This window comes from Impatiens glandulifera, chromosome 1 (assembly GCF_907164915.1).
Source record: "Impatiens glandulifera chromosome 1, dImpGla2.1, whole genome shotgun sequence".
Taxonomy (NCBI): domain Eukaryota; kingdom Viridiplantae; phylum Streptophyta; class Magnoliopsida; order Ericales; family Balsaminaceae; genus Impatiens; species Impatiens glandulifera.
The window spans coordinates 4360010-4372489 of NC_061862.1; the positions used below are offsets into that span (position 1 = coordinate 4360010).

A 12480-nucleotide genomic window follows, 5' to 3' on the forward strand; every position below is an offset into this window, starting at 1 on the left:
TAAGGCATAAATCTATCTAAAAATTGACTAGTAAATAAAGGGTATTAACCTGAATTAGGGTATGAACCTGAATTGGATTTTTTTCGTGTAATCTTCATACTAGGTGGCAGATGTATCTTCCTTCATTATTTCCTTTTTGCTTGGCTGATAGTTCATCAAACCCAGAACAGTGCACTCATAGGTTCTCTTAGCGCAGCAGCAAGATATGAATATGAAAAAGATACATTTGTCATTTGTGTAAAAAAATCAGAATTAAAACATTCTCAAATGAAGCAGAAAGTTATACTACAATTTGGGGATATTGATGAAGAAACTAATTTTTATACAAAATGAAAAATCTCGATCATATCCAAAAAATAATATCAGCTTGCCCCCAAAAAAAACCTTAAACCAAATAATGTTTTGAGGTGCAATGGGGCGAACCTTCATCCATTTTCCGTCAAGAAAGAGTTTCATTGATCAACTAATTAAAGAAACATGATTATAGTAAATACATGGATTGATCAAACAGGGTAAAAAGTTTGGGAAATTAGGGTTTGTCTGAACTATTAATTATTAGAAATGAAATGAGATAAGAAGAACTGACCGACCTAAGGATGATTTGGAAGGAACGGTCGTCAGGTGGTGGATTTCACTCTCCGATCACACTTCTCCTCTTAACTGGCGTAGAGCTCCAACCGACCGAATCCTTCAATTGGCTAAATGAAATGGAACATGTTTGATTTTGACAAATAAATTGAAAATAAAAGTGAAATAATACGCATATAAAATATAACAAATAAGTTTGAATCAAACTAAGCCTTATAGATGGCAACCGAAGCAATTGCAGGTTTTAGGAGTGAAAGAACAGAAACCAAAAGACTTGTTTGAAAGATTACAATTAATGGCATAACAGCAAGGAAAAGGTAAACAATAACCGTCACCGCCGGCGCCGCAGCAATTGCACAAAGCACATACCTGAAAGTTTCCTAATCTTCTTCTCTTACTACCATCGCTCATCATTTTCACCGCTATTTCCCCAATTTTCGACACCATTGACGCCTTCATTTTCGGATACACCGATTTCAAAATGTTTTCCTGTTTAGATCTATTAGTTATTAAAGAAGAAGAATGTTAGGGATTGAGTGAATCTAGAAGTGAAGTCACTTACATGTTTGAATCCGATGTTTGAATCCGATGATTTCGTTGGACAGAAGTAATACTGAAAGTAAAGCTACATAAGAGGAGCTGGCAATAGGACATTCTTTTTCTCCTTCATCTTCAATGGATGCTTCGGCTCAATCTGAAAGGGTAATTCTTGCAGAGAGACGCGGAGGATTCGGTGGTGGATCCGATCGATCGATCATCCCTCGCTTGCTTTTCCTCTAATTGGCTTGGCGTAAACCTCGCGCAGAAGAAAAGAGAGATTTATTCCCAAGTACTTTAATGGTTGAATGTAATGTTGATATATTGAAAAGGGAAGAGAGGCTAAAAATTAAAATATGTGATAATTCATGACTACATTGAATTGAATAATTAGGATATTATTCAATGATTCAGCAAAAGAAATTCTGAAATTCTTGTTTAAAATCATTTCCCTTGTACCCTAATCAAATTGTCTCATGAATAAACAATTTGTTTTCAAATTAGCATGTATTTCATTGGCTATGGGGATAACAATTTCAAATGATTACAGATTCAATTCAAGAACTATAACAGGATATTATGTTGCCAATTGAAATATATTGTTTAACAAAATAGACTTTGATGATTCAAAACACAGCCAAATGAGATAATCAAATTGAAAATCAAACATTTCGATTCAAACGGAATAACATCAGTAGTTCAGAGAATCGTATCTTGCAAAAGAAAATAACAAGAAAAGAAGTTTCATCATAATCTCAAAAATGACACAAGGCAAAATACCTAAAATAAAGTAACTTGAAAGATTCTCAAAACCCTAGCTTAGTTCGGCGCCAGTGTCTGCGCTTGGCATTGTACCTGTAAATCATCAGATTATGGATTAGTCAAATTCATAAGGATGATCGACATAGTTTATGGATACCTGATTGTGTTGTCAGTGCGGAGACGAATCCAGTGGGGGATTGGCCTGTTCTGCCGATATAGAAAAAAGACATCGGTATATCATAAGATCCTCCCCCAATATTCCCAGTACAGACAGAGTCGTCAGAATAAATCTAACCAAACCAAGATCAAGGAAATTCATTTCATGTAAACGACGGAGAAATCGAGAGCGGCCCATGACGAATTTATTGGGTTAGTACAAGAGTTTGGTAGAACTAATTCGGGAGGGCTAAGATGACATATGGGGTTACTACATATTATTTAATGGAGTAGAGACAGGGGTTACTAACCCAGATTAGCGTTTCATCAAGAAGAATCAGGTCATTATCGAATCTCATCAACTAAAGAAACATAATTATTGACGAATACATAGATCAAACCAAGAAAGAAAGTTTGGGAAATTAGGGTTTGTCTTAAGCAATTAATTAGGATGGAATAATCTAGAAGAAATGAAATGAAAAGACTGACTGACCAGAGGATAATCTAGAAAGAAGGAACGGTCGGGTGGATTTCACTCTCCGGTCACTTTTCCTCTCAACTGCGTAAATCTGGCGCAGAGAGAGCTCCTCCGGTAGGCCGACCGAGAAGAGAAGAGAAGAGAGACGCGTAGAAACGGTGGGGTGGATGGATGATCCGATCATCCCTCGCTTTTCCTCCAACTAGCGTAGCGTAAACCTGGCGCAGATCTCCTCTTCATCCGAGAAGAGAAGAGAAGAGAAGACGCGTAGAAACGGTGGGGTGGAGTGGATCTCCTCTTCATCCCTCGCTTTTCCTCCAACTAGCGTAAACCTGGAGCAGATCTCCTCTTCATCCGACAAGAGAGATGGGCGGACTACTGTATTTATACTTTTAATTTGAAACGCGTGTGACCGACCGTTATTCATTAACTTTATTTAAAGTCAGATTAATTCAATAAATTTATTTTAAAATTATATTTTATATATTTATATAATTATATTAAACTCTTATATAAAATACATATTAATAATAATAATAATAATTTCAAAACCAAACAAGTTTCAAAGTGATTCCAAATAACAATAAATCAAAAACTATAAAAATTTATACATATAGTTAAGGATGGTTTAGAACTTGGGAATGGGAAGCGGGTGGTCAAAAAGTCATATTTGTCCACTTTGAGGAATGTGATGGACATGAAAGCTATTTATGGAGGGGAGGGTATGCAATTAAAATTATTTTATTTTCTTTTGCACTTGGGAATATGCAGAGGACTCTGTATTTATATATATATATATATATATATATATATATATATATATATATATATATATATATATATATATATATATATATATATATATATATATATATATATATATATATATATATATATATATATATATATATATATATATATATATATATATATATATATATATATATATATTTCCTATAATTATTCGATTATTAAATCATTAAGTTTATTTAATTAAAGTCCAATTTATTTTTAAAATATATTTTATGCATTTATAATTTGTTCTATTATAATGAAATTTATAAAAATACATATTAATTTCTTATTAATACATATTCAATTAATTTGAAAACTCTAGTGGTTTATAGGTGGTGTATGTAAAGTTATTTTAAAATAAATTATAAAACTTATATTGTCAAATATTTAATTAGAACCCAACAATTAATTAATAATTAATACTTCATACTCTAATTCCTGGGAATAGCTAAATAATTTCAAAAAAACATAATATTAGCAACTTATAAATTGGTTTAATCTAAATTGCGTACATTTAATTAATTCAGATTGAAACTAACTTTAATATTTATTTTTTATTAAATTAGTTGAAAATCTATAATATGAAAGGAGAATATATATATATATATAAATGAATTTTCTTAAACACTTAAATTTTATAATTTCAAACCGAATATTATTCTACACTATAAAACTAATCGATATTCTTCCCATTCTTTTTTAACTTTGTGTTTCTATCCACGCGGACAATATTATAGTTTTATCATATTAGTTTTGAGAAAAACAACCTAAAGTAAGTTTTGACAATATTCTTTCCATTCTTTTTTAACGATATTCTTCGAGAAGTATTTAAGGTAATGTTTAAATATTAATATATATATATATATATATATATATATATATAATTTTTTCAGTTTTTATTTCATAATTTGATTTAACATTTATTTAGGGGCACTAGGTGCATTAGATGAAACTTTATTGCATGTCGTTGTTTTGAGAAATGAACAAGTTCGATATAGAGGAAGATAGAGGAAGAGGAAAGGGGAAATGCTATCAAAATGTATTGCTGCTATATGTGATTTCGATATGATATTTATATTTATTTGGACGGGATGGGAGGGAGTGGCACATGATTCTAAGGTGTTAACTAAGACAATGCTTAATCCATTGTCAAATTTTCCCTTTCTAGAACCAAGTAAATTATTATTCTATATTTTAAAATTATTTATTTATATTAATAACTTTATATATGTTTATTTTAAATTGTTAATGAATATTATTTATGTGATGTTGCATATACTCATACTCAATGATTTATGTCGCCTGAACGAAATGTGCGTTATTGTCTCGCTGATTTTCAACGAGGTGGTCAAACTCGAACGAAGTATTATTTGATCAAGAACATGCAAAATTAAGAAATATCATTGAATGTACATTGGCGTATTGAAAAACTCGTTTTCCAATATTGGATAAGATGGCGCCGTACAATTTTCAAACCTAAAGAAATATTGTAATTTCTTGTGCAGCGTTACATAATTTTATCGAAAAGAGATATAGGAGAGAGTTATTTTTTGAACAATTTAAAGTTGATAATATTACTCAAAATAATAAACAACGGTGGACTAAAATGATAGAGTCTTCAAGACCACATATCAAACTTTTATAGTTTAATTTATATGAACAAATTGCAAATCAATTGTCTAATATGCGAGTTTAAAAAAAAAAATCTTGATATTTTATTTTAATATTTAATATAAATTACATTTATCTAGTTATATAATGAAATATATTGAATTTATTAATTAACATAAATAATATTAGTATTAATGTAATTGGTTTAGACATTAGTTTAAAATATTATCAACTTATATATTAATACTTAAATTTAAAATATTTTTATTTGATAATTTCATTTATTATTTTTAAATATTGAAATAACTCAGTACTGATATTTCAGTAATTAGATCTTAATTTTTAGTTTTATCAAAATACAATCTTTTATTTATTTATATATATATATATATATATTTATTGGTCTAGGCAGCAAATTGCAATTTTCTAGGCAGCCAATTGCAAAGTAGAAGAATGAAAATTTTACATCGATATAAACTTGTCAAACTTAGTGTATGAAAAGATAATAAAATTTCTGACACGTGTCATGTCCACATTTAAAGTATTTATAAGATTTATGACCTACTAATTTAGGATTTGCCTTCCAATTACAAATTAATTATACTAATTTAAGATATCATTTTTTAACCAAGAATATCCTTTTCTTAACTAGAATATCCCTTATTAAATTAGAATACATCTTCCTTAACTAGAATATTACTTAGGTTGGGCCTACTTAGGCGATTGGTCATCCCCTTAGGCTAGGAAGATTAATAGATAATTCTACACTCCCCTCAAGTTGGGTAAAGGATATTGAGAGTACCCAACTTGCCACATAGTTCTTAGAAATTATACTTGGGAAGAGTTCTTGACTCTTGGCTCTTGGCTCTTGGCTCTTGGCACTTGGCTCACTTTGCACTTTGCACTTTTTTCACTTTTCACTTTGCACTTTGCACTTTACACTTTGCACTTTGCACTTTACACTTGGCTCTTGGCACTTGGCACTTGGCACTTGCTCTTAATGCATCCTTTTACAATATAATGATGAACAAAAGGGATATAAAACATATGATTTTGATTCTGGAAAAAAATTATTAGTAGAGATATTATTTTCCATGAGCATTTGTGTTTCCTTTCCTCATAATATTGTGTGAAATAGATGACAATTATTTGACTCCATTCTTATACATTGATGATGATTCCAATTTTTATTATCGCTTCTACTGAATTTGATATTAATGTTGTTGTTGAAAATCTTGATAAATATATTTCGATCACCTAATTTTAATCCTTATGTTGAAAGTCGACATTCACATCTACAAATAGTGTCTCCAATTTGAATGACTATGATTCAAACATAAATGCATCATCTACAAATAGTGTCTCCAATTTGAATGACTATGATTCAAACATAAATCGATGCATGGTTATCAAGTTTATATGAATAACTATGATTCAGTTGTTAAACCTGGTTATAATCATTAGAAACTAAGAAAATCAGTAAACTATTCTAAACCTACTGTTTTGACCTCATACCATACACCACAAATCTATACATACTACACTTCTTCATGGTTAGATTATCTATACATACTACACTTCTTCATGGTTAGATTACTCGTATATGTGTTTTTGACATATGTTTATATTTTATAAGAACCAAACACATATGATCAAGTCAATAAAAGCTAGGAACGAGTTGATGCAATAAAAGAAGAGTTAGATGCTCTAAAAAGAAACCAAACCTGGGTATTGACTTAATTATTAGAAGATAAAAAAAGCTATTGAATTTAAGTGGGTCTATATGCTGAAGTTAAATTCTGATGGAACAATTAACAAGCAGGTAAAATTAGTGACTAATGTTTTTTTTTTTTTTTTGATTATAATGAAACTTTTTTCCCTGTTGTTAAACCTGCTATAGTCAGTATGCTGTTGTTAACATTAATTGTTGCCAAAAATGGTTATTTACACCAAATTGACATTATTAATGTTTTTCTACATGGGTATTTGGAAAAGAAGTTTATATGGTCCTTTTTTTGGTTAAAATACAGATTCTCTCCTCAACTAGATATGTAAATTGTTAAAATGTTTATATGGTCTTAAACAAGCATCTAGACAATGGAACATCTCTTATTTTGATTAGTTCATAACTAATATCTATGATCGAGCCTTTTAATTTTGCAACATCTTTTATTTTGGTTTATCAATCTGCTTGCATCACATTATTGTTTTTAATCCGTTTGACGTCTTCTTGTAAGGCAACAAATTAGAGTCTCTAGAGCACTAATACTTCATAGTGTTTACAGCGCTGTAAGATGAATGAATGTGACAAATGTATTTATATTAAGGACACAAAAAATAGTTACGACGTTTTATATCTTTATGTGGATGACATACTAATCATTAGAAGTAATGATAAAATGGTTAAATCCACTAAAGATATGTTAAAATTCAAAATTTGACATGAAAGATATGAGATTGGCTTATGTGATTTTTGGAATCAAAGTGATTAGAACATCGGAAGTGATAGTTCTAAGTCAATCACATTATGTGGATAAGATTCTTGAAAATTTTAACAAGGATAATTCTACATTGTCTAAGACTCTGATAGATTGAGTCAACATCTATCTAAAAATCGGGGAGAGAGTGTTTCCCAATTAGAATATTTTCGAATAATTTGGAGTCTAATGTACTTAATGAGTTGTACAAGACCAAACATAGCCTATATAGTAAGAAAATTAATTAGATACACGAGTAATCCAAGTAATAAACATTGGAAAGTCATTGTACGATTACTTAGATATTTGAGAAATTCTCGTGATTATGTATTTTTTTTTGTGATATAATAGTGGACAAAAGGGATATAAAATATATGATCTTGCTTCTGGAGAAATAAATATTAGTAGATATATTATTTTCCATGAGCATATGTGTTTCTTTTCCTCACATTAGTGTGTGAAACAGAGGACAATTTTTTATCTTCATTCTTATACATTGATGATGATTCAAATTTCTATGATCTTGCTTGTACTGAAGTTGATATTAATGTTGTTGATAAAAATCTTGATTAAAATATTTGATAACATAATTCTAATCATTTTGTTGAAAGTTTTTCCCCTGTTGTTAAACCAGCTATATTTTGTATGTTGTTCACAATAACCGCTCCCAAAAATTAGTATTTACACCAAGTTGACATTAATAATGTTTTTCTACGAGGGTATTTAGAAAAAGAAGTTTATATGGCCTCCCTCTTGAATATAATAAAGATTCTCCTTAACTAGGTACGTAAACTATTGAAAATGTTTTTTTTGAAAACGGCTTAGTGCCATTTCACTAAAAACTCCCAAAAGAGGGAAAATAAGTTGAAAATAACAAATGAGTTTCAAACAACTGAATTACAGAACAAACAGAACAACAAACAATTGAATTACAAACTAGTCATCAAACAATAACTATTTGAACATTCATTTCCTTGTAATGATTTTATAGGGGATATTTCATCTTTGATCGAGTTTCCAATTGTCTTCATTATTCGAAATTCCCCTTCATGTATGTATAATACTTTGAATAATTTTTTTTTAACAAAATCAAATAAATCTAAGCTTTAAAAAGAAAAATCTCCTCTTCTCATTTTCTTTCTTTTCTTCCGTTTTCTTTACTGCACGTCAAAGTAGACTTAATTAAGTGAGCTAATTCGTCTCTTAAGATCTATAAGTTTAATCTAATGTCTAGAGGACTTTATGATAGAAATATGATGTAATTTTTTTTGGCTTTATTAGAGACTTATTTATTTACTTATTTATTTTATAAATATAATCATATATATACTTATATTGTATCAATGTTGATAGGTAATTATTACAAATAAAATAGCTGATAATATGCAGAAAAAAAAATTAAAAAGATTCTAAACTTTTAAAATTATATTTATATGCTTATATTGAAGAAGATATGAATAAAAATGGAAATAGTTTTAAAAAACATTCATTGATATAATTAGCAATAATATTAAAGAGAAAAAAAGACTTATATTGAGTAAAAAACAATTAAAAAATGAATAAGATAACTTGAAAAAAAAATTGTATTTAGAATAAAATAATTAATTTTAAAATTGAAAATGGATATGATTTAATTAAAAATCCTGTTTGCTGGATTTTTGAAGAGTGAGAAGAATATATTAAGGTGAGTTATGAGAATTTTAATTGTTTATCATATTTAAAAGTGGAAAAAAATATATCGACATTATATGAAATGTTGATTTATATTATGATAAATTCATCCTGATGCAAAACAATTCAGATATGCTGGACTACAATATGCAAATGAGATGAAGACATTATTTGATGGTATTTAAGTTATTGGAAAGACGTTTGAGGTCCTTCTATGAAAGACCACCACCATGTCCTCCAAAGAACACAACAATCGTTGATGTTGATTTGGATATGGAGATACCTAATAGTCATTTATATCCCGTTAATATCAAACTTTCAAAACATAAACGACGAAAGTTAAACAAAGATGAAAATATTAGAAGAATGCTCCAAACTTAAGAATTTAAAAGATCCAGATCAACCAAACTTAGAAGAATGTCCAAAGTTCTTGATGACATGTTTATTGTGTAGGTGAAATTCTTTGTGATTATAAAGAAAACAGAGAACGATGGATGCTTCTTAGGAGAAAAATGTGAGCTGGTTCAAGATCGGATAGTGTTTCTTTACTTAATGAAGCTAATTATGTAAAAGAAATTATTGAACTAAATTCAACTCATTGTCAAGAAATACTTAGGATGAAGAAAGAAGGTTTTGTAGAGATTTGCTCTATTTTTAGAGAAAAATGATAGTTAAAAAATAGTTGTTATATTTCGGTAGAAGAAAATATTGCAACATTTTTAATTACTTTAAGTCATAATTTACGAGTAAGATTTGTCAAACGAAGATTTTGTCATTCAACATAAACACTTAATTTCAATTTTAATGAAGTATTTATTGATATGAAACAATTCTTTAAGGAGATTATTGTTCCTACTACGAGTAACCAAATAATATCTCAAAGTACAAGATATTGATGTCTTCGAGAAGTAATTAAGGTAATGTTTAAATATTAATATATATATATATATATAATTTTTTTCAGTTTTTATTTCATAATTTGTTTTAACATTTATTTAGGGGCATTAGGTGCATTAGAATGAACTTTAGTGCATGTCGTTGTTTTGAGAAATAAACAAGTTCGATATAGAGGAAGAGGAAAGGGGAAATGCAATCAAAATGTATTGCTGCTATATGTGATTTCAATATGATATTTATATTTATTTGGGCAGGATGGAAAGGAGTGGCACATGATTCTAAGGTGTTAACTAAGACAATGCTTAATCCATTATCAAATTTTCCCTTTCCAGAACCAAGTAAATTATTATTCTATATTTTAAAATTATTTATTAATATTAATAACTTTATATATGTTTATTTTAAATTGTTGATGAATATTATTTATGTGATGATATACTCATACTCAATGATTTATGTCGCCTTAACGAAATGTGCGTTATTGTCTCGCTAATTTTCAACGAGGTGGTCAAACTCAAACGAAATATTATTTGATCAAGAACATGCAAAATTAATAAATGTCATTGAACGTACATTGACGAATAGAAAAGCTCGTTTTCCAATATTGGATAAGATGGCGCCGTACAATTTTCAAACCTAAAGAAATATTGTTATTACTTGTGTAGTGTTACATAATTTTATCAAAAAGAGATATAGGAGAGACTTATTTTTTGAACAATTTAAAGTTGATAATATTACTCAAAATAATCAACAACGGTAGACTAAAATGATGGAGTCTTCAAGACCATCATATCAAGCTTTTATAGTTTAATTTATATGAACAAATTGCAAATCAATGGTCTAATATGCGAGTTTGAAAAAAATCTTGATATTTTGTTTTAATATTTAATATAAATTATATTTATCTTATTATATAATGGAATATATTGAATTTATTAATTAACTTAAATAATATTAGTATTAATGTAATTGGTTTAGACAATAGTTTAAAATATTATCAACTTATATATTAGTATTAAAATTTAAAATATTTTTATTCGATAATTTCATTTATTATTTTTAAATATTTAAGTAATTCAGTACTTATATTTCAGTACTGAGTAATTAGATCTTAATTTTTAGTTTTATCAAATACAATCTTTTATATAGGCAGCCAATTGCAATTGTCTAGGCAGCCAGTTGCAATTGCAAAGTAGAAAAATGACAAATTTACACAACAAATCGTATAAACTTCTGACACGTGTCAGGTCCACATTTAAAGTATTTATAAGATTTATGACCTAATTTAGAAATTTCCTTCCAATTACAAATTAATTATACTAATTTAAGATATCATTTTTTAATCAAGAATATCTTTTTCTTAACTAGAATATCCCTTCTTAAATTAGAATACATCTTATTTAACTAGAATATTCCTTAGGTTGGGCGTACTTAGGTGATTGGTCCTCCTCTTAGGCTAGGAAGATTGATAGATAATTACACACTCCCCTCAAGTTGGGTAAAGGATATTGAGAGTACCCAACTTGCCACATAGTTATCCCAAATTCTACTTGGGAAGAGTTCTTGCCTCCTTACTCTTGGCACTTGGCTCTCGGCACTTGGCACTTGGCTCTTGGCTCACTTGGAACTTTGAACTTTGCACTTTCCACTTTGCACTTTGCTCTTGGCACTTGGCATTTGGCACTTGCTCTTGACTCTTGGATCTCGGATCTTGGCATTTAACACCTGACTTTTGACTCTTGGATCTTTTGAAGTGAAAGATGATAATTTTTGGACAGATGAAATGTTGGAAGAAATCTGTCGAGACGTTAACATGTACAGATTCAGCCGAGATATAAAGTGCAATTTTGAAATGACGTCCCACTTGTTTAACATAGTGGGTGATAAAATAGAGATAAAAAATACTTAAGAAATATGAGATAATATAATAATTTGAGTTCTCCTCCAATGGCTATTTCCACCATTGGAGGAGGCAACGAAAAATTGTGAACAGGTTACTTTAAGATGGAAAACCCTTCTCTGATACCATGTAGAAATTTAAGAGAGATAAAATTTAGATAATTTGATTGCTTGCACTTGATCATTACAATGCAATACATTTGAAGTATTTATAGATCTTATGATGTACTAATTTAGGATTTGCCTTCCTATTACAAATTAATTACACTAGTTTAAGATATCACTTCTTAATCAAGAATAGCCCTTCATTAACTAGAATATCCATTCTTAAATTAGAATACATCTTTATTAATTATAATATTCCTTGGGTTAGGCCAACTTTGATGATTGGGCCTCCCCTGGGCTAGGAATATTGAGAGATAATTCTACAATAAAATAAAATAAAAATTCATCATCCTTTTTTTCTTCATCGTCGTAAACTCTCTTTCCTGCACCATAAATCTCCTCCCATGTTTTTCTTTCTAATTTTTACCTCTTTATCCATATGAGTAATCCATTTCTTCCTTTGGCTTACCTTTTTCCGGTCAACCCCAAGTTTGACCCCAAGTG

At 29.0% G+C, this 12480-nt stretch overlaps 1 long non-coding RNA gene across 1 annotated transcript; it reads right to left on the reverse strand.

Annotated features, from left to right (window-relative positions):
* Nucleotides 1-1758: 1758 nt before the first annotated feature.
* Nucleotides 1759-2144, reverse strand: LOC124922106. Its single transcript, XR_007097760.1, has 2 exons — nt 2045-2144; nt 1759-1980 (listed from the first exon to the last, which is right to left on the reverse strand). It is a non-coding gene; the product is annotated as an uncharacterized LOC124922106 (long non-coding RNA).
* Between the last annotated feature and the right edge of the window lie 10336 nt (nt 2145-12480).